Here is a 23,261-nt window from a genome sequence, read left to right on the forward strand (position 1 = left end):
ACATTAGAAATATAGATCTCAATCTTGTGGGGGTGAGGACCCGGGGTACCATGGGTCCTCTAGACTATGTGCACTAATGTATAAAGTGTTCTACAGTGTCTCTTGATCTCCTGGAGTACTAAGGGCCAAGGAAGGGCTCTGACTTCTGGGACAAAGAGGGTACACAGCTATAACCACAGCCCTCAGGAGACGGGAGCAAGGAAGTTTGAAGCTAACCTGGGCTACTCAGTAGCACCGCCTCCAAAGGAAAGAAAGTCCCATGCAGGGAGAGGATCAGACAAGAGGAAAAAGGCAGGGACAGGGAGGGAGGGAGCATGAAACCACCACCTTTGGTCATTGCATCCCCCTGAGCGTTAAAGAAGGAGCTGCGAATTTGAATTAGAAAAAAAAAAGTTTCACTAACTTCCAACTGAGTGTTCTATTAACTTGCATTGTGAACGTAGATGGCATATCACCACCACATTTGCCGTGTCTTAACCATAAACTCGGGTATTTTCCCAACACAATAGAGAGCTGCAGGATATCTCAAAATGCACTCACTCTGTGTTGCTTGAAGTTGCAGGGGTTGGGGGAAGGCTGTACAGGGACTGCTGCAGAAGCAGGAGGCCCCAACTTCACTCTGGCACACACTTAGGAAGCAGGGTGTTTGACATCAAGCAGCACACGGATCTATAGCCACTGTACTGGCAGAGCAGGCGAGAGGGCCGACCCCCAGAGCACACTGGCTAGCCAACACCCTGCCTGCCTTAAAGAATAAGGAGAAACAAGGAAGACACTGGACGATGAATTCTGGGCTTGGCAGGCACACACACGTAACATACATGTGCACACACTCATTTGAACACACACACATACACATTACAACAATGGTTTGATCTCACTGAAAAGCTGTTTCCTTCACGCATCAGCAAAATAGCTTGCGGATCACCACAGCACAAGGCTCCATACCCGTTCTGATCTGTAAGCTAAAACAGCCACTTTCCTTCCTGGGCCGATAAGCCATTATTTTAGTCTGGTCCAGTGGTATACTCCTAAATCCCAGTATTTCCTATTTTTTTCTCACGATAAAAGAACAAAGAAACCTGTTTACACACACACACACACACCACACAGCCTGCATGATGGACCAGTGAGTTAGGTGACTTGAGGCCAAGCCTGATGGCCTAGGTTCAATCCCAGGGATTCACATGATGCAGAGAGGGAAAATATTCCTGCAGGTTGTCCTCTAACCCAGCCACGTACCATGGCATGCCCACACACACTGAATGAACAAATAGAATTTGAAAAGGCCCCAGTAAACAAAGTAAGAACATTAATTAACCAGACAGTCAAGAAGTAGCATACATAAATATGTAAATGGGATTGGAATTTGGCTCAACAGTTATGGGAAAAACATCATGCTGTCAGGGAAAGCAAGCCTCTGTTCAGAAAATGCTAGGTCCTCCCAGGGGCTACCAAAATCTGGCCTGAGACATGCACTGAAGTGTACTAATGCTGTGTGTGTGTGTGTGTGTCTGTGTCTCTGTTCCTGTCTCTCTGTGTGTGTATGTGTGTCTCTGGTTGTGTGTGTTTGTACATGTCTCTATGTGTCTCTGTCTGTGTGTATGTCTGTGTCTTTGTGTGTGTATCTGTCTCTGTGTAAGTGTGTGTCTCTGTGTATGTAATGTCTGTGTTTCTCTGTCTTTGTGCATCTGTGTCTCTCTGTCTTTCCCTGTCGTCGTCGCCCCCCCAACCCCCGCATCTGTCTTCTCTCTCTCTCTCTTTCTCTCTCTCTCTCTCTCTCTGTGTGTGTGTGTGTGTGTGTATGTCCTGTGTGTGTCTTCTGTGTGTCCCTCTGAGTGTATCTTCCCCTCTGTGTGTATGTGTCTCCTCTCTATCTCTATGTCTATCTCCAGTTTTACCATGTAATCTATGAGTCTGAAACTTTCTACAATCCTCCTGCCTGATCTTCCTGAGTGCTAGGATTGCAGACATAAGCCACCACACCTGGGACTCTTCATGCAGAAATATAACCTGCTTCCACGTATGGGACTTATGGGACCTGGAAACCCCCCCAGGCCAACATAATTTCTGCAAAGGAAATCTGATTTTAGTTCCCACCTGGGTACTGCTTATTGAAGGAGCCAAACAGAAATCACCAGGAGACAAAAACCCCTGAAAGAAAGCCCCCTCTCCTTACCTGCCAGGTGGAGGCCAGCAGCTTGTTGGGTGGTCCCCAGGTCCCTGAGTAGCCTCACCTACACCTTTCAGAGCAGCCTCTGAGCAGCCCAGGCTAGAAACTAACTCTCATGTTGTTCTCAGTCCCACCAGGCACTTCTCCATCCTTCTTCCGCCCAAGCTCCTGGCTCTGGCTGTTTGCTTAAAGCCAGCCGCCAAGGCAACCCTCAGCTGACCTAGCCTGCTATCAGGGGCCAGCTGTCCCCTCTCGTTCCTGGAAACACAAACACGTTTCTCTGTCCCAGATCCAAGGTTAAGTGCCATGCTGCTGAGGAGCCAGCTGTCTACCTCTCTGCAGGTCACCTAGGACCCTAAATAAACAAAGGTGCCCACCACGGGCATCTTCAGGGTCAGCCGCCTCGGCTCCATGCAACAGTGGGGACTACCAGAATAGGACTTGGATGGGTTAGAGGGAGGGTCCAGACAAAACCAGTGGCACATAGCCGGGAGTCTTTGAGGTTTTTAACAAGCTCCCACAAAGTAAAAACCACACGCACAGGTTCAATGCGACCCTGAGCTACCAAAGAGGGAAGGCAAGGCGGCCAGCCTTATAGGTGCTGCCTGCCCGCTGGGCATTTGCCACAGGCTGATAGCTGGCACTCACATATGCCCATGGGGATGACAAGGTGACTGTTCTCTTACAAAGAAACCAAGTCCAGAGAGCTGCCTCCATCTGCTTGGTTCCCCATAGCTGCCACAGTGGTCTAATTTGATTTGAACTAGGCTGAGCCTTGGGGCTTCCCCACACCCCTGCTCCAGGAAGACCTGGCTGCTGGCAGGTGGTTCCTAACAAGGGTAATAAACCTGAGAGCTAGGAGGGAGGGGCTTGACAAACACCGGCCAAACGCTCTGCCAGGGGTGCTCAGAACACAAGTGGGGCAGGAAGTGGCCAAAGGCCAGGGCAGACTGAAGGATGTTACTGAGGAGGTAGGCAGTCTCAACTTGCAAGTGGCTGAGAGGAGCCAGCCCCACCAGTCAGGCAGCAGGGACCTTTGCGAGCTTGCTACAATGCTGTAGCTGTCCCTCTTGGGCCCAGAAATAAGTCTGAGCAGACTACCGCTTCTCTAGACGTCGGTCAACCAATTATCCTTTGCTGCCAGCCTCTGGAGGGCCTCCCCTATGCTCAGACAGTTTAGGATCAAGCCCAGTGTCCTCATCTGGGAGTTCACAGCCATCCCTAAGCCCCGCCCCCCCTCTGTGCCTATCTCTACACAGGAACAGCTGGCATCATGCCCTGTGCCCCAGACGGTGCCTCCCACTACCCCACACTCACTGCCTCACATGTGACACTGAGAACGTGCGCAGTGGCAGAAAGACGATTGAACCTTATCAGAATGAAAAACCTGTGCAACAGTATCGAAGGTGACTAGGGACCTCCCAGAATGGGGAAAAACATTTGCAAACTGGAGATATAACATCAGCTGGGCTGTACCTCTGACCACCGCACAAGGGACTTCACAGGGTGACCTGGGTGCCCAGCTCCAAGCACCCAGTTCCTAGGCCTTCCCTTTCCACTTTTAGGAGTTTCCCAGAGAGGGGCATTTCATATATAATGGAAGAGGAATTAGTTAAAAGGCCAGGCCATATCAGCTTCCTTAAAGGGTCAAGGGATTTGATGCAAGGCCACATCAAAAAGCCAATTGTTGGAGCTGGAGAGATGATGGCTCAGCAGTTGAGAGTCTGTCTGGTTCTTACAGAAGACCTGAGTTCAGTCCCCTGGCACCCATGTGGCTCACAACTGCCTGTAACTCCAGTTCCAGGGGATCAGATGCCTCTACTGGCACCTGCACTCATGTGTGCTCTCCACCCCCACATATACACACAGAGTTAAAAAATAAAGTAAACCCCTGGGTGGGCAGGGGGATACAGGTATAATTCAAGCACTCAGGAGGCTGAGGTGATGGGGCTGCAATTTCTAGGCAAAACCTGGGCCTAGTGAGAGCCTATCTCAAGCCTATCTCTAGGCTTGTCTCCAAAGGTTCCAGGAATTGGAACATCTAGAGCTATTTTGAAGAGGACTCTGTCTACCGAGTCACTTTCTGGCTTCTCTTGAGTCTCTCACTACCCCCAGAAGTTTTCTCAGAGAATCCTTGGTCCTGAGCAGTCAGCCCTGGAGGATCATGACAGTGCAAGGTTGAGCAGGGGTGTCTGTGGAAGCCCATCTGCACACTCACCCACTTGCCCCAGACAGTGGCTGAGGCTCCAAGATTTGCACATAACTAGAACACAGAACATCACAGGGAGGGACGCCAAAGGTGTGCCTGCTATTGGCTAGAAAACCTGCCATTCATCAGTGCTTACTCTGTACCAAGCTGGGGCCAAGAGCTTTAGATAAACATCTCCTTTACATTTCAAAGCAACCTCTGAGATGGGTTCTTACAGCATCTCCTCTTGATAGCTGGGCAAGCTGAGCTCAGAGACCAAGTGCTTACCAAAGGCACACATCGGTGAATGGCAAGATGTGAACTCTCAGTTCAACCTCTTAACCATTGGGAGCATTGGAACTCAGACACATACACACGTGCATGAACACATTAAGTAAATGTAGAAACACAAGCAAAAACCTACTTGGATTACACACAGAGCAATTAATGTAAGCTTGAAACAAAAACTACATATCTTTTGGGGACTTATCTCAACCCCCTCCCCCCTCTCTCTTTTACTCTATAAATATTAAATGCAGAATACAATTTTTAAAAATTAGGAACACACAACCCAGCTAAAAGTGGGCATAAGATCTAAGCAGGGCTAGCTTCCTTGAGGTGTTGAAACCGCCACCCCTCACCCCCAGTAAAACAAAGATGCTGAAAAGATCTGAACACCTAAAAAAAAAATGTATGACTGGGATCCCTGGAATGGTGCAGAGGGTGAAAAGATGCTTGTGGGTCAATCTTCACAGCTCACATAAAGGAAGACAGACCTGACTCCACAAAGTTGTCCTTCGACCTTCACATATGCACCATGGCACACATGCCCCTGCCCTGACATTGTGCATACACACATACAATAATAATAATAGTAATAACAATAGTAAATATATTTATATATTTTATATTATATAATTTTATATATGCAATATTATATAATTATATAATATTTAGTATCTAATATATGATTATATTACTATTATTAGATTAAGGGCTTGGGATATGGCTCAGCAAGTAAAGGTTGCAGCTTGCAAGCCTGGCCACCTGAGTTGGATCCCCAAAGCCCTAATAGTGAAAGGTGAGAGCCAACCCCCAAGTTTGTCCTCTGACTTCCACATACACCCACTACAGGGCACACCTGCTCTCTCTACTCTACAAGAATAAAGAAAGATGATTTTTAAAAATTATTCTTTTTTTTCAAGACACGGTTTCTCTGTGTAGCCCTGGCTGTCCTGGAACTCACTCTGTAAACCAGTCTGACCTCAAACTCAGAGATCCGCCTGCCTCTGCCTCCCGAGTGCGGGATTAAAGGCATGGATCACCATACCTAGCTGTTAGTGATTATAAAAAGCAGTACAATGACCAATGAGCACATGAAAAGATGTTCAGCATCATATTATCTTGTTAGAGGATTACAACTCACAGCCACGATGATGACATCTATTTGAACAGCCAAAATCCTCAAATTGACACCAAATGCTAGTGAGGAGATTGAGCAACTCTCTCACTTACTGGTAGATTGTATGTGCTGTTTAGCAAGGCTCCAGGGACAGGCCTGCTGGGGTGCTGAGGGAATGAAGTCAGCAAGTCAGACACATGGATGGAGAGCTGGGATCAGGTGACCTGAGCCCTCTGATGGAGTGACTGCAGCACCCTGGGAGTGTCACATAGAGAGTTGAACAGATGCATCGGGCGGCAGGACTAGTATGTGCAGGTGAACAAGGAGGAGGAGTTTATGGTGCATAGGTAGATCAAGGGGGCAGGCTTAGATAAGCTCAGTAGACTTCTCTATTGAGCAGCCTTCAGGTGACAAATAGGAGGATGGGGGAGGCTTTGCAACTCTCACAGGTCCTTGATGTGGCTGTGTCCGTGTTAACAATACTCATTCACTCAGAGCATCCTCCGCTCCCCACAGGCACAACCAATTTGGAAAGGTGTTTCTTACAGAATTAAACACACAGTAATTACTCTGCACGAGAAATGTTTCTAGTCCTGACTCGGACGCCTGAACCCACAGGCAGCATCAAACACTCCCCAACCCATGGTAATGCCCGAATCCACAGAGTCAAACTCTGTGCATGCTGCTTTTATTCCTAGATAGACCAACCGATGATAAAGTTTATTTAGAAATTAGGCTCAGTAAGAAATTAACAACAAGCCAGGTGTGGTAGTGCACATCTATAATCCCAGCACCTGGGAGGCTGAGGGTTGAAAGTTCAAGGCCAGCTTGGACTACATAGTGAAACCGTGTCGGGGGAGGGGGATAAGGTTAACCTTAACTATTACCAATGCATAGACCATCCTGAGCTGAGGAGGTGGCGCAGTACATAAACTGTTTGCTAAACATATGTGAAGACTGCAGTCTAGATTCTGAGAGCCCACGTAAAAATCTAACCGGGTACGGAGAGCCACCTGTTAGCCTAGTTCTCAGCTGACAGAGAGCTGCCTGAGGGAGGGCGACCGGAACCGATGGACTTTCAGTTCATTGAGAAACTGCCTCAGTAAACCGAAGGAAAAGTGTTTGAGGAAGGCACTGATGTCAATGTCCAGCCTCCTTGTGCACACTGCTCAGACACAGGCACTTAAAAACAATACAGGCTGAAGAGACAGCTCAGTGGCTAAGAACACTCATTTACTACTCTTCCAGAGGACTCCGGGGGACCCAAATTCAGTCCCCAGCCCTCACACCAGGCAGCTCACAACTGCCTGTACCTCCTTCTCCAGAAGATGGGACATCCCCTTCTAGACTTCACAAGCACTTGCACAAGTCTGTCTGTTTCTCTCTCTCTCACACACACACAAATAAAAATAAATCTTAAAATATTTTAAAATAAAATTATAATAATGTATGTAATAAAGGGTATATTTTTCTTTCCCCTTTCAGTTCACCAGTGGTAACTGAGAATGCTGAGGCAGCCTGTGGACAAGACAACACTAGGAAGTAACAGCTTCACTGTACTTTGTGGTGTTTATACAAATAAATAGAAAATTAGGTCCACACCACACTGATCTATATAAAAGCTTTACTCTGAATTTGAAAACAACCAAGATAGCTTTCAAATAGGTAAATAAACCATGGCCCAGCCCTCCAGTGAGCTGTAAGTGGGAGGGGGAGCTGGCCACACTGGCTGAGGCCCGCCTGCCACTGCATCTCCTGTGCAGGGACTGGAAACCAGACCTCTTCATCCCTCCCGGCCGCTCTGGAGGTAAGTAAGGCACCAAGGGAAACGTGGAACATTACACCCTGTACTGATTTCATCTCATTTCCCCGACTCAACGATGAATAACCATCATTCACGGAAACTCCTTCTTCCCAAATGGGGAACATTAAACGCAAGTAACCAGTTAGCTTCCTGGAGCAATCAACTTTTTTTTTTCATTGTAAGGGATGTTTTTTATAGTTTTCAAAGTACAAGCTGCCCCAGTGATAGAGCATTTGTTTGGTATATATAGGGCCCTGGGTTCAACCTGGGAACACAAACACACACACAGCAGGGGCTGAGGATATGACACAGTGGGTAGAGAGCCTGTCCCAGCGGATCCCTAGCTCTGCATAACCTGGCCTGTGAGCGCATTCCTGTAATTCCAAAACTTGGGAAGTCCGGGTGGAGACATGAAGACTATAAATTCAGAGTCATCCTCTGCTACATAGTAAGTTTGAGGCTGGCCTGGGGCAGGAGGAGGAAAGGAAGGGGAAAAAAAATCAAAAGAGAGTGAGGGAGGGAGGGGGAAGGGAATAAGAGGGAGGAGGAGAGGAGAGAGGAGAGGGAAAAAGGAGAGAGGAAACAGACAAACTCTGCGCTCACACACTCTCTCTCTCTCTCTCTCTCTCTATATATATATATATATATATATATATATCACATTTATGTGAACACACATAGATATACACATGCCTGCACAAATGAACACACATATACATTTCACTCTATATAATTATATACTTATTTGCTACTAGTATATACTATATATATACTGTTTAATAAGTATATACCAATTATATACTTATTATTACTCTAGCTGTCTATAACTCTAGCTCTTCTCCCCCATTACTTTGAAGCAACACAAAACAACACACTTAACTGCCAGGCTCTTCCCATGTGTAGCCTGAGGTCACCCACTGCCTTAGACTGGAGTCTATTGCTGTAATAAGGACCATGACCAAGAGCAACATGGGGATGAAATGGCTTACGGGCTTACACATCCCAGGCTATAGTACACTGAAGGAAGCTGAGGCGGGAACTGACTCAGGCCATGGAGGGGCAGTGCTGACTGGCTTGCTCCTCATGGCTTGCTCATCCTGCTTTCTCATAGCACCCAGAACCATGGGGTGTGTACCCCAGCTGGACACGGGGTCAATAGCCCCCCAAATAGTACTGAATGTCTGCTTCACGTGCTTGCAAATGAAGCCGCTTACCCTTAGGGTTTGGATGCAGGTTCTGTGGCCCAGCATCTCCAGGTGAGCAGAGTCCCAAGCTGCATAGCTGGAGGCAGGATTAGCACCTGTCAGTCACAGAGAGCCCACCTCTCTGAGAAGGCACACACTGTCTCCAAATAGAGGAGGGACCAACCCAGAACAGAGGCTCGCCCAGAAGCAACCGGAGAAAGAGAAACCTTTGTGGGAAGAGATTCAGCATAAATGCAGATCAGACTAGTTTGTTTGAAAGAGTTAGACAGGCATGAGATTCTGGCACCTGGGAGGCTGAGGTGGGTCGATCTCTCTGAGTTCTCGGCCAGCCTGATCTACATAGTTAGCTCCAGGACCACCAGGGCTATATGAAAAGAGACCCTGTCTATTAAAAAGAAAACTAAAAGAGTGCATGAGCAGAGGCAACCTGAGTTATGCATTGAGTTCAAGGCCAGCCTGAGCAGCTTCAAGACACCCTGCCTCTAAGTGAAAGCTAACGGGGTAAAGAGGACATGCCCAGCGTGTCAGCACCCTGGGTTCAATCCCCAGCTCTGCAAACAAAAGAAAGTTTGTCCCCCACCCAAATGTGGCAAGGGCAAAAATATTTGCTTAGCATGTTCAAGGCCAGGAGCTTAATTCTAAGCAGCACACACAAACAAGAATTTCACCTGGAAATGAACAGCAGGTCACTTCAATTGAACATGCCCACATGTGTTTCATCTGAACCCCCTATGATTAAGGACAGCTGCTTCATCCACATCCAGCAGTGGTCACTAGTTTTTTTCTAACTCCCATTCTCAACTGCCATACATGCCAATCACTGCAACCCCTACAAACGCCAATCACTGTACCCCTACAAATGCCAATCACTGTACCCCTACACATGCCAATCACTGTACCCCCCACACATGCTAGTCACTGCAACCCCCCCCCCCACATGCCAATCACTGCAACCCTACACATGTCAATCACTGCCTCCATCACATTTGGGAGGGCCACCTGCAGTGCACCTACCTCTCACAGTCCACTTGAGTATCATTCCCTAAGTCTTTAGTTTTTATTCTTTGGTCTTTATCCTGCAGCATCCTAGGGAGAAGTAGCAAGCCACTTCTCTCCATGTTACATGTGGTCCTCTCTAGAGGGTTGAGTCCTGCTCTGGAAGGGAGCCACAGTCTGTTGAGTCACAGGCTCCTCTTTCCATGGACACTCACAGTCCTTCCATGCCGTCAGAGGCCTTAGATCTGGATCAGACCCTGTGGGCTCCTGGATCAGAACCTACAGGCTCCTGTCCTGCTTTTAGCACAGGTTTTCCTAGGAAGCTTGTCAGTAAATCCGGTGCACAGCCTTAGGAGCTGAGTGCCGTGACTCTACTGGGCAAGCCCATGCGGGGGTGTGCCAGATGATAGCCTAATAGCGTTTACCTTTTCCCTTACAAAGCCCACCTACACCTCATGCCTTCCAGCAGACAGGAGCCTCCGTGCTAGCAAAACAGTTCCTTGTGAAATGTTAGAGCTAGAACACGTTTGTAACTTCTGAGGCTCTCCCAGCCGGGTGGCCTGGTCTCTGTCCCAAGCTTTTGAAAAATGAGAGGATTGCCATCTTCAATGTATCTTTCACTTTAACTCAATCTATTCCTGGAAGTCATTTTTTTTTTTTTTTTGAGTAACCACTTTTAACAATATAGCAGGTGTCCTTGTACGGATCTTACCGTATCATACAGTCAGGAGTGGTGACATATGACTGTAATCCCAGCAGTCCTGAGGCAGAAACAGGAAGATCAACAATTCAGGGCCAGCTTGGGATACCTAGTAACTTCCAGGCCGGCTTGGCCTATAGGAAATCTGTTCTTAAAAAAGCAAATAAACTTTAAACTTTGCTAACCAAAAACTTGTTTTTCCTGCTCCACAGATTAAAAAACACAAACCAAACCAAACCAAAAACCTCACTGCAAACCACAACAACAAACACAAAAATCTTCCCCAGCGGGAAGTGTCCTGTCTGCTGTCAACACGTATCTCCACACTGTCACCCCATTCTGAGAACTTTTATGTTGATGGACAAGTGCCCTCATCACCCTAGACACAGAGTGCTTTGTGTCTTTCTCTAAAGTCCCCTGAGTCCCCACCATGTCCGCCCTGGGAACGCAGAGATGTATTTCTTTGCTTACTTGCTAATTTCCACAAGGTCTCCGAGAGAAGGGTCACCTCTATTGTGTCCGCTCTGAACATTAGTATGTGTGCCAAGGAGCACGGGATGAGTCTGGAATGAACTAGACAATAATGTGGATAAATGCCTGGGGCTGTGTGGCCTAGGGCACAGGGAAGGCACAGTGACAGAAGACCCCACCCCGCTGCAGTCCCAGGATCTACAAGGGGTGGGGAGGAGGAAGGGGAGGAGGAAGAAGAGGAAGAGGAAGAGGAGGAAGGGAGGAGGAAGAAGAGGAGGAGGAGGGAGAAGAAGGGGGGGAGAAGGGCTTCCTTGAAGTGGAGGAGCCTGCTAGACATCTGGCAGTGGGCTGGCCTTCTCAGGGTCAGGTAGCTAGCCTTCCAGGGGCTGGAGGATGGTGGTTGGAGCTTGCTTGTGAGCCAGAAAGGGATGCAGAGAACTAGACTGGCGGGCATGAGGAAAACCTGTTGGCAGGGGAGTGTCTGCACCAGCCTGAGTTCACCAGGCTCTTGGCACCAACTCTGGGCAGAGCAGGGGCTCCAGAGAGCCATGAAAACAGCAAGGCTACCCCAACTCTCAAGCTTCTCCAGAAGTCAGGCTGCACGTAAGAGAAGATGCAGCCTACCGTGCACTCTTTTCAACATCCAAGTCAAGGAGGGCGGCCAAGGCACCAGCTCCATCACAAGCATCACAAAAGGCAAATGTCTACACCAATCCCTTAGACCTGGGATTATTTTAAAAATTAAAATAATGCTTTTCCAGCCAAATGGAGGGGGCACAGGCCTTTAATCCCATCACTCCAGTGGCAGAGGCAGGTGGATCTCTGAGTCTGGTCTACAGAGTGAGTTCTAGGACAGCCAGAACTACACAATGAAACCCTATCTTGAAAAACCAAAATGATGATAATGATGATGCTGTTTTCCCATCCTAAGGTCCACTCCCAGAAATATCTTCCAGTCAGGCCTGAGTCGAGCCCAGGCTGGCACCACCCTTATATTTTACCTACAGCACCAGTCAAGTCAGCCCTCCAAACAGTTTCCACCTGGGACGGACAGCCCTGCATCCTGCAGCAGCGGCCCCCACTTTCACAGAAGAACAGAACAATTTATGTTCCCAGGTAGAAGATTTGCCCATGGTCTGGCTACTAGGAACGACACAGGCAGACAGTTGGGAATGGCTCCCTACCGCCCACCTACTGTATCACCAGGACCCGGCAGGCCTCCCCTTGCTGCCTGGCACAGAGAAGACCCTCAAGGGGAAAGGGTGAACAACAGGGGATTTTAAGCAAAGCTGGTGCCTGAATTGAGGGACTCCTCACATGGATAGGAAGAAATGGGACAGCGATGAACAAATAAAAGGTGACCGTGGTGCACACAGGCCCTGCTGATGAATGACATCCTCCTGACCCTGGGCTCTGAGCCAGGCAGGGCTGTCGTCTAAACCAAACCCAGGCAGGAAACTGCACACTTCCTGGTCTAGCCACAGAAAAGCTTCCTTCAGTTCACCCCACCCACTTCCCTCATAGCATTCCAGAACATTCTGTGGCAGGCCTGGAGGCACCAGGAGCTGTCACTGGATCCCTCCTTACCTATCCTTTTCCTAGGACATTCAGAACAGGCCATCCCAGTCAGCGCCCCCCGGCCCCAGGCTTCTGGTCTGCCACCATGCTCAGCATGCTTTGTAACCCACAGACCAAAGCTGGTCTCATCTGCCTCAGACCTGACTCTGTCCAATACTTCTGGCTGCAAGCCAGAGTCAGCAGGAGATGAACTGAGGGAATATGGCCCTAGTTCGGCCTTATAAAAGTACTTTTTACATGAACCCCAGCCTGTCATCTTGACTCCAAGTCCTCACAACGAGGCTCTTCAAGGATAATCATGAGCCAGTCTTCTCTTCAAACTCCTTCAGTGGCTCCTGATGCTGCCTGGAGAGGCTACACCCAGAGACTGGTAGCTCTTTATAATACAGGTCAATTCACCCTCCAGTCCCTACCAGTCTTATCCATTACAATTCAAATGGACCACACCTGTGGCCACTTCTCTGGACCTAGGAACCCAGTCTTTCTCCTGTTCCAGCTCCCCTTCATTGTCCTGCCCCTCTTCAGGCCGCCTCACTATTCCACAGGCCCTTTGCTTTTTGCTTCGTTCTAGAAGGCTGCTGCTAAGCCTTGGAGGGTCCAATGCTATTATTCTTCATTTCATATTTTCCTTTAAGTCAATTCATGGTTTTATTCAAATTTGTTTGAGTAAAACTTTTCAAAGGTAACTTTTCTTCTCCACCATAAGTAGAAAACTACATCATTTGCGTAAAGAAAAGTCTATCAGAAGGTTCTAATTCCATTAAAATACAAGGTCCTGGGTTTAAATCTCAGAGGGGCAAAACAAAATGCCCACAGTGGCAAATGATCAGTAAAACACCTTAAAAGCCCAGGCAGAGACAGGCGGATTTCTGAGTTCGAGACCAGTGTGGTCTATATAGTGAGTTCCCGGACAGCCAGGGCTACACAGAGAAACCCTGTTTCAAAAACAAACAGCTCATCTCCCTGGTGCTTCAAACTTAGCTGTATTGTAATAAACACGGCTTTCCCTTGAATATTTCTTTTTGTTTTTGTGACCCTTGGCCCTGTCTCACAGTTCTCTGGGATTAGTTTTTTGTTGTTGTTTTTTTGTTTTTCTTCAGTTTTATGATAGCTGACCTCAAAAGTGAACACCAGGCACACACATTCTAACCCGTCTCTCACTCCTACACAAGGCTCAGCTTGTCACACACAAACATGCATCCAAAGACGAGTCTGGATGGCCAGCTGCACATCCCCCTTCTCCGCCTGGCCCTCGGTCTACCTGCTGTTCAACTTTCCACCAGAACTCAGAAGCCATCCACCCAGGACCTCACATCTGTCCTGTCCACGGGCGTGTAAAGGATGGGACAGATAGAATACAGCGTCTGAGGCGGAGGCTTCTGGCTCTCCTCCAGCCCACAGCCTTTCGACTGTCAGGCAAGTCTCTGTGAACCATTTACCAAACACTTTCCCAGTCTGGCACACCCCTTCCCCACAGCAGAGTCTGGAAAAGCCCCTGCAGGCACTAGACAGGCACAGCACACAAAGATAGCTTCAGGGTCCTTAGTACTAGGAGAATCAGAAGCACCTACCAGGAAGCAATGGGCCCAGCTGAGAGAGGGTTCCAGGGAGCCCCAGCCAAAGGAGGGCCTCCCTTGTATGGTGGTTGCCAAGGGTGACCCAGGTGCTGCATATCAACATTTGAGCCACTCTGACTTAACTCAATAAGTAACAGCCCTGCAAGGCCCAGTTGGAGCCAAACCCAGGCCTGGATTCTCTCTCCCTAGTGCAGGGAAGCCGGGCCAAGCCACCCCAGCACTATTGTACTGGAGACCAAGTCCCACAGTGGCAGCAGCTGACAGACAATTGTGGGGTATTTCCCACCCAAGGCAGAAGCTTACATCCCCTCGCGGATGTGTTTTCAGTCTGGACACATACAAATTGGAAACATTTGTCATTTCTTGAGACAGGATCTTGCTGAGTAGCCCAGGCTGGCCTAGAACCCAGGATCTTACTGCTTCATCCTTCACAGTGATTGGAATTATAAACATGAGGGACCTGCCAGCACTGAAGGGTTTGTTTGTCTGTTGTTGTTAGAAAGGACTTAGCTTTTAGACATTTCTCAAAAGTTATTATCCGTCCTGGCAGGGCCCAAGTTGTGAGCATCACAGAGCTTACCAGAGTCGCCTGCAGTGGAGCCTCTGGCTCTGGCTTCTTGGGAAGAAGGGAAACTGAGGCCCTGACCACTTGAGCAGTGCAGTAGAAGAACAAATCCCCAAAGGCAGCTAGCCCAGCACAGGGGCAGGGAGGCAGCCTGTTCCGGCCAGAGTGTGATCCAGCCGTGATGTCTACATTTGAGTCTGGAGGATGACAAGGAGATCACAAGTGACCTTTTCATAACAGACAATCTAGTGAAGGAAGAAAATGTTTTCCAGCAACCTTATCCCCAGGGAGGTAAAAAACGATTCTGAGAGACCAATGAGCATAGCCACCCAACACTTCTCAATCCTCAATCGGGGTTCCAAGGAGCCTGTGCTGGCAGGCTTTGTGTCAACTTGACACAAGTTAGAGTCATCAGGGAGCTACAAGCCTTGGTTGAGGAAATGCCTCCCTGAGATCCAGCTGTAAGATATTCTCTCAATCGGTAATCAGTGTGGGAGGTCTCAGCTCATGGTGGGTGGGGCCATCCCTGGGCTGGTTGCCCTGGCTTCTATAAGAAAGCAGACTCAGCAAGCCATAATGGTCAAGCCGGTGGCCAGCACCTCTCCATGGCCTCTGTATCAGCTCCTGTCTCCAGGTCCCTAACCTGTGTGCATTCCTGTCCTGACTTCCTTTGGTGATGAACATCAATGTGGAAGTGTAAGCTGAATACACCCTTTCCTCCCCAACCTGCTTTTGATTCGTGCTGTTTCATCACAATAGAAACCCTAACTAAGACAGAGAATCCAGGGACACTGATAAGATCCGGGGATGCTGTGAAGGGAATGGGCAGCTTCCCAACCCAACCGCGGGGCCATGTATGGTGGTACATGCCCAATCCCAGCACTTGAGAGACAGAAAGCAGATAGATTTCTGTGAGTTTGAAGTCATCCTGGTATACACTCCGAGTTTTCAGGCTGCGTAGTGAGACTTTGTCCTAAAAATAAAACAAAGTAAAAACCAAGGAAACAACCCAGCCAGTTCAGCTTTCCAGATAAGACTCCACTTGAAGAAGAGAGTCCAGATCTTAAAATGCATCTCAGTGGGTTGGGATGTAGCTCCTGGCAGAGCCTTTCCCTGGTACACAGAGACTCCGAGTTCCATTTCCAGACAGAAAATTAGAAAGCATCGTGACAGTCTCCGTTGTCGAGCGGTGGATTAAGAAGCAGGATTAGGAAGGCATACCTCCCTCCTCTGGTGCGCCTCTGATGGCGTTTCCGGAGAGCTTAGATCTGCAGGGTTCTGACTTACTGACGGATTCATCCCTCCATAGATTCGAAATACGATGGCTGGCGTTATAGCAAGGTAGCAAAGTGGGAGGGTGGGGCCTTACTAGAGGAGGCAGTTCCCAGAGGCTATGTCCTAGGGGCTATATCTTTCCCTGAGCCCTTCCTACATTACCTTTCCCTCTGTGCTTTAGAAAGAGCTTCACCTCACGTGTAAAGAAAGCTTTTACCATGTGTTTCCCCTGCCACGATGCTCCATCCATGGGGCCAAATGGCCCACCGAAATCTCTGAAACCAGGAGCACAAATAGACTCTCCCCCTCTTTGTCTTTCTTGGGTATTTGTTACAGCAGCAAGAGAAAAGCAACTCGGGAGGCAGAGGCAGGCGGATTTCTGAGTTCAAGGCCAGCCTGGTCTACAAAGTGAGTTCCAGGACAGCCAGGGCTATTCAGAGAAACCCTGTCTGGAAGAGAGAGAGAGAGAGAGAGAGAGAGAGAGAGAGAGAGAGAGAGAGAGAGAGAGAGAGAAGCAACTACTACCAAGATGAAAAGAGAAAAACAAAAAAACCCAGTGAAGTCCATCAGGGGGAAGGTGAGCGAAGTTCCCAGGGCTTGTGGAACAGAGCAAGAGCTGCTCTTGTTGCCACAGAGCAGCTAGACTAGGAAGCAGCTGTGCACACACAGGGGGCCCTAAAGCCATCTGGGCGCCTCCTTTGTCGGGGCCCAGCCTGGCTGCTCTGTCCATTCCCTGCAGCTCCACCTACCAGATGGACCTGTCCACAAACTATAGGTAACACCAACATCTGGTTGTGATCTGAGCCAAGATGAGCATCTCAAAGAGACCATGAGCCTGGCAAGGAGAGGTGCAAAGAGCAAGTGGTGCTAGGGGCCAGCATCCTGGGACACAAGCATGTTAGGGAAAAGCTATTTCCCCCAAGCATAGCTGCTTACTGCTTGTGAAGGTTCCATGTGAGGGATTGCCCACACAGGGTGGTGGGAAGCCTCCATGAGAAGGCCTACGATGCCCCTCACAAGAAGGCTTGAAGATTGCTAGGGTTCACACTGTATACCCCAGAACTGTGGCAATGCTAAGCAGATGACAGCCTTAATTTAATGCTACAGCACTTTATTAGTCAGGGTTCTCTAGAGTCACAGAACTTATGGGTAGTCTCTATATAGTAAGGGAATTTGTTGATGACTTACAGTCCAACTCTCCAACAATGGTGAGCAGCAGCTGTGAATGGAAGTCCAAGGATCTAGCAGTTGCTCAGTTCCACGAGGCCCACTGTGGGTGGTGCCATCCCTGGGCTAGCAGTCTTGGGTTCTATAAGAAAGCAAGCTGAGCAAGGCAGAGGAAGCAAGCCAGTAAGTAACACCCCTCCATGGCCTCTGCATCAGCTCCTGCTTCCTGACCTGCTTGAGTTCCAGTCCTGACATCTTTTAGTGATGAACAGCAGTGTGGAAGTGTAAGCTGAATAAACCCTTTCCTCCCCAACTTGCTTCTTGGTCATGATGTTTGTGCAGAAATAGAAACCATGACTAAGACAAGCACCAAGATCCAGACAACTGTGTGCATCTTAGGCTGGAAAGACAACTCTACTTTAGCAAAGCAAAGGCCAGAGGCCTCTGCTAGCTCTAGGTGATGGAGACCCATCTTGCCTGCCCAGCTTCCTTCTTTAGGTTTAACTAACCATGTCGACCTCCTGGAGAAAAGAAACTGTTCCCTGCTTCCTCCTCCTTGGGGGTGGACATGACTGAGGGACCTATTAAGATGTCCATCACCCTCCTCCACTTCCTGGAGAGTGGCTGGCTCAAGGCTGTATATGTGACCTAGGCCAAGGTGTGTCTTCCCTGGGTTACTGGAAAGTGTACCTTTTGTGACAGTGAGCTGCGGTACAGACAGCATCTTGGTGTGTAGTGTCCACGTGGGAAGTGAGCAGTGGATAGGTGGCAGTGTGGGAAGCAAACAGTGTTGATGGTGCTGGTGTGGGAAATCCTGCGGCCATCTTGCTGCCTCTCAGAAACTGCCAGGCTGAAACCATGCTTAGAGAAGTCGACGGAAGGAGGCGAATACGCCTGAAGATATTGTCAGTCACTGGGTGCAGCCAAGCCTGACCCACTTTTATGGTTCCCAGTTTGCCAGACTCGCAGAGTCCCATTTTTGCTTCAGGTAGTTTGAGCTGGAGTCGTATTTGTGATTGATCATGAACTCTGAGAAAATCACCTAGGAAGAATTGAGAAGGCAGCAGAACTCATACACATGCTAAATTGATTCAGCTTTGGGGAGAGCTGTCTGCTCCTGCAGCTAACTGTCCTCTGAGGCCTGACTCCGAGATGCCATGGCAGAGATCACCTTCCTTTCAACCTCCAGTGTTCATTCTTTGGCTAACTTTGCGCTTCTGCTGTAGCTATGGGGCCCAAAGAGAGCTCCAGCTCCTGGATAATATGACCTGCTCTCTTCAAATTACACCTATGTCTCCAATGATCCCCAAGAGATCCCAGGCTCATCCCACACCCTGGCCTATCTCCAAGGTTGTACGTGGAGACTCTGTCATCCACTTCTGACCACCCCTCATCTTCCAGAAAGTGCGCCTAGAATGATCATGACAAAGAAGCAGGGTTGCTGACAGGATTCTGAGTGCTCCTGGCTTAACACACTGGCTTAAGCACCTGCCAGTCCTTTCCTAAGGAGGGAGGCGCAGGGACCAATTTATCTTCTCCAGGAGGACGACATGATTACTTACACCTGAAGAAGGAAGCTAGACAGTCAGAATGAACGTCCATCATATACTGACAGCAGAGGCCATGGCCTTGCTTTGCTAAAGGTAGAATTCTCTTCCCAGCCCAAAATGCATCACCAGCACAGGGCTCCGCCATCACTGCTTGCTCAGTCTCTAAATAGAAGAGCAAATGCTAAAATGCTTAATCCCCGAATACGTAAAGTTTGCAAAAAGGAGGCAAAGATGATAAACAGCAATTCACATAGAAAAAATAAGTAATTTGACAATTAATACACGTAAGGAGTGAAGTTGCTAACTTATAGACTATGACACTTTAAAAAGTTCAAGAAAAGGCTGGGAAGATGGCTCAGGAAGTGAAAATCACTTACCATGCCAGCAAGAGGACCTGAGTTTGAATCCCCAGAATCCACGTAAAGGCCAGATACAGAAATGCAATCATCTATAACCTCAGAGCTTCTAAGGAGAAATGGGAGGCAGAGATAGATGGGAGACCCTCCTCCAACCCCCACCCAACCCCTGTCAAATCTTAGTTACTTATCTCAATGCTACAATGAAATTCCTGTGATACTTTGGATGAGAACAGCCCCCAAAGGCTCATATATGTGATGATGCTTGGTTCTGGTTTGGTGGAACCGTTTGGGAAGGATTAGGAGGTGTGGCCTTATTGGACAAAGTGTGTCCTGGTGGGGGTGGAGGGAACAGAGGTTTCAAAAACCCATGACATTCCAAATTAGCGCTCTCTCTCTCTCTCTCTCTCTCTCTTCGTCCTGCCTGCAGATAAGGATATAATCTTTCAGTTAGTGCTCCAGGGCCATGCCTGCTTGCCTGCTGCCATGCTCTGAGCCACAGTGGCCACAGACTCACCCTCTGAAACTGTAAGCCCCAATAAACTCTTTCTTCTATAAGTTGCCTTGGCCATGGAGTCTTATCGCAGTAGAAAAGCAGGACACTAAAATTCTGACAAAAAGGCAACTGACAGAAGGAAAGATTTCTTCTGGCTCACAGTTGAAGGTTATAGACCATCATGGACTTGAGGCACCTGGTCACGTTGCATCTACGGTCAGGAAGCAGAGAAGGATGAGGGCTAACTTCCAGTTAGCTCTGCTCTCTTTATATGATCCAGGACCCAAGCCCATGGAATAGTGTTATTCACTACTTGGAGGGTTCTTCCCACCTCAATTAAATTAATATGTAAATTTATATAGATTAATAATCTATGTAAATTTATGTAAACTAATCTCATAAGCATGGACAGAGACTAAATCTAACTAGTTCCCCCCAGGTGAGCCTGAAGGTATGTATGTCTCCTCTGTGATTCCAAATCCTGCCAAGTTGACAATCACAACTCAACATCAAACTCAGGAAGCTCACAAGTCCTCTAACCTGGTACACTAAGGTTCTCTAGCCTGGGGTAGAAGCAGAAAGACAAGAGAGACCCTTTTCTAACAAGGCAGAAAGTGAGTGAAGTCTGATACCCAAGGCTGTCCCTCTGAGCGCCACATGCATGCCACACAAATGAGTGTGCACACAGACAAAAGCCCAAGAGAACCGAGTGTGGTGGTGCATGCCTGTAATCCCAACACTGGGGAGGTAGAGGCATGAGGATTGGGAGTTCAAAGGTCATTCCTTGCTACAGGGTGAGTTCAAAGCCAGCCTGGGCTACATGAGACTCTATTGTGTAGAAAGAAAGGGAGGGAGAGGGCTGGTGAGATGGCTCAGTGGGTAAGAGCACCCGACTGCTCTTCCGAAGGTCCAGAGTTCAAATCCCAGCAACCACATGGTGGCTCACAACCATCCATGACGAGATCTGACTCCCTCTTCTGGAGTGTCTGAAGACAGCTACAGTGTACTTACATATAATAAATAAATAAATCTTAAAAAAAGGAGGGAGAGAGGAAGGAAGAGAGAGAAGATCCAAGGAGGGAAATGAAAACAGCTAGAACTGCAAAACAAAAGCATTAGAAGAAACCTTGGTGAAGGCATGTTACAAACACACGCTTGTGTTACACATGCAGTGTTACTCTGTGACTTAGCTGTACAATGTCCTTCTCAGGGGTAGTCTGGGTCAGTGGGACAGTGGTTGGCATGACAGGGCCAGAGCTGCTGTGGGTGGGGTTGCTCCTTAGGCCAGTGGGTACAGGGGGGTCAAGATGCTGTGTCTTCTGCTGGGGTAATCCCTGATTCTGCCACCATTGCTCACACTAGAAGAGCAAGTAGGCTTTGTAGTGACAATTTTGGAATTTTGGTTTCTTCTCCTTAAAAAACCACAAATATATGTTTTCATTTTAATCCCGGGTGTGGGGTGTGGGGCTGCCTCGGATTGTCCACAGCGGCTATGATTTGGCCTCGTGCTCTGGAAGGGGGTCCATGATTTTGCCAGCTGCAGATAGTTTCTGCAATTGCCGTTTGTAATTCTGGGAGCTTTTCAGAGTCTGTAAATGCTAAGGCCCCAGAAGGTGGGTTGTTGGTTAGTCGCTGTTGGTCACAGTTTAAGTGATTGTACATGAAAAAGAAACAAGAAGAAGAAATTAGATGTCCTGATGGCAAAGATCAAACTTTCCCCAAGGAACTCGACGTCCCTAATCAGCAGGATGTAGTCTAAGGATAACATCATCCCCTTTCCCCGGCCCTGGCTTTATTCAGGGGATCTTTCCTTTCTTCCGTATCCTTTGTTTCTCTCTTATCTAGTGTTAGGTGGTAGAAAGGGTGGAAGAAAAGGGATGGAAAAGGGAGGAAGAAAGAAGAACCCACAAAGGAGTTGAAGATCAGCTACAGGGTTTCATGTAGCATGTACATCCTAAATAAATAATAATGTCTGCCTGGAGCATTACGCTTAGGACAGTGGAGCAGCCCTTGTTTCATAGTGGAAATGGTCAGTTAGTGTTGTCCACCGTGGGTGCTGGAGGAGAGCATGGCGCCTGCGTACCATGTGCTTTCCATGTTTTCTGCTACACATTTCACTCCTCACTGAGGGCCAGGTGAGAGATTGCCTTCAGATCTAATGTGGCTGGGGTCTCTCTCCTTACAGATCACACAAACTGCATCACAGATATTTCTTCCTGCCTTGATTACCCATCAGGGTAAAAGTCTGACTCATAGTAAAGTGTATTAAACGCCATGGCCTGACTCTCTGTCTCTCTGTCTCTGTCTTTCACTCAGTATATATATATATACACACACATAAACATATATATTCTAAGTCTCCCCTGCTTTTGACATTTGGTTAATCTCTATTTTTTTCTGATTTTTTTATGGGCTTCTATTTAATTACATAACCTCACAGAAACAGATAATATAAATGTGTCTGTGCACATACTATTATCTATACTCTATACCCAGGTCTGATACATAGCATCAACTTTATCTTATTTTTTTTATAAATACATATTTGTATATTTCTTATATATGACACATGGAGAAACAAAGCATATATTCTCTGGGCATTTTCAGTTTTTACATGCAACATGGTGGAGTACTGAGTGGATAGATACGAATATAGATGGATAATGGGAAAAACAGCAAAATAGAAAGCACCGTTTTTCCTTGAAAATGTCAGAGTACAGTTGGGCTCAGGGAAGAACAGGGTACCAGTGGTCAGATGCCAGGCTAGTCATGAGGAGCTTGTCAGCAACTCTACTGGGAGCAGGAAACGACCCACATAGCCACCCCTCCCCGCCCAGGCACTCTGAGGTTTTATCAACCCTCTAACACAGCCTGCCCCCATCCCTTCCACTCAGCAGCAAATTAAATGCAGAGGTTGGTGACTGCGAGTCTGCACCAGCTCCCTGCACAGGGCTGACAATTAGTATTGGAAGCAACATTCTAGAAAGACAACAGCACCGGGCCATGAATAATGAGACAGCAAACTATGCGGACTCCTTATAGATGCTGACAGAATTCTAAGTGAAGAGAGCCCCCAACCTGCGTCTGCATTCAGACTGGCCCTGTCCCCCTCTGATGTCTGAAAGCAGCCACAGACTGGAGAACTCCTGTGCCTTGCTTCTCCCAGCAAGAGAGCAAACCCCAGCTAAGATCAATCACACTGCTCAGGACCAGAGACTCGGCCCCCAGCATGATGGGCTCGTCCTGGCAGCCTCCTGACCCCGTGTACCCACAGAAAGAGTGCCACAGTGTGTGGCCCCTGTGGGCCAGCTGAAAGAGGAGGATGAGCCAGGGCAGGAAGCAGCAGGCCAGTGCCAGCAGGTGCCCCTCACACAGCCTCCCACAGACTTCACAGCCAGTTCCCATCCCCTTCAGTCCCCAGTTATAAGCCTATTTTATTCCAAGATCACCAGGGCTCTGCATTTCAAACAGCAGGTGAAAAGGAGACAATGGCCGGTCTGCGGGCCTTTTCAATAAAATTTTCAGGAGGACACACAGGCCAGGCCTTTCTTTTCTGAGGGGAACTAACAATTTGCAGAGGTAGTCTGACTTTCTAGAATTTTACCTGCCCGGTAAAGGGCCAAAAAGAGGAGAAGGGGAGAGGGAAGGTTGTGTCTGCCAATGGATTCAAGTGACAGAACCTTGTGTAGTTAGTCCCTCAGAGCAAGACAGATGGAAGTGCTGAGTTTATCAAGTAGGAGTAAGGGAGAACCTAGAAT

At 48.2% G+C, this 23,261-nt stretch overlaps 1 protein-coding gene across 13 annotated transcripts in view; it reads right to left on the reverse strand.

The window, feature by feature from the left end:
- Positions 1-23,261, reverse strand: part of Rph3al (rabphilin 3A-like (without C2 domains)) — a 136,623-nt gene that overhangs the window by 92,583 nt on the left and 20,779 nt on the right. For 2 of the 13 annotated variants that reach the window (XM_030246103.1, XM_006533639.4), the window contains exon 1: positions 2,180-2,362. The exons of 5 other annotated variants lie outside the window; for them this stretch is intronic. The gene's annotated coding sequence lies outside the window, so the exon portion shown is untranslated. Of the gene's footprint in view, positions 1-2,179; positions 2,363-10,939; positions 11,025-14,088; positions 14,214-23,261 lie in introns of those variants that run through there. 6 more of the 13 variants (XR_003949467.1, XM_006533638.4, XM_006533640.4 and 3 more) reach the window with 6 other exon arrangements.

This window comes from Mus musculus, chromosome 11 (genome assembly GCF_000001635.26).
Source record: "Mus musculus strain C57BL/6J chromosome 11, GRCm38.p6 C57BL/6J".
In the NCBI taxonomy this organism is placed as follows: domain Eukaryota; kingdom Metazoa; phylum Chordata; class Mammalia; order Rodentia; family Muridae; genus Mus; species Mus musculus.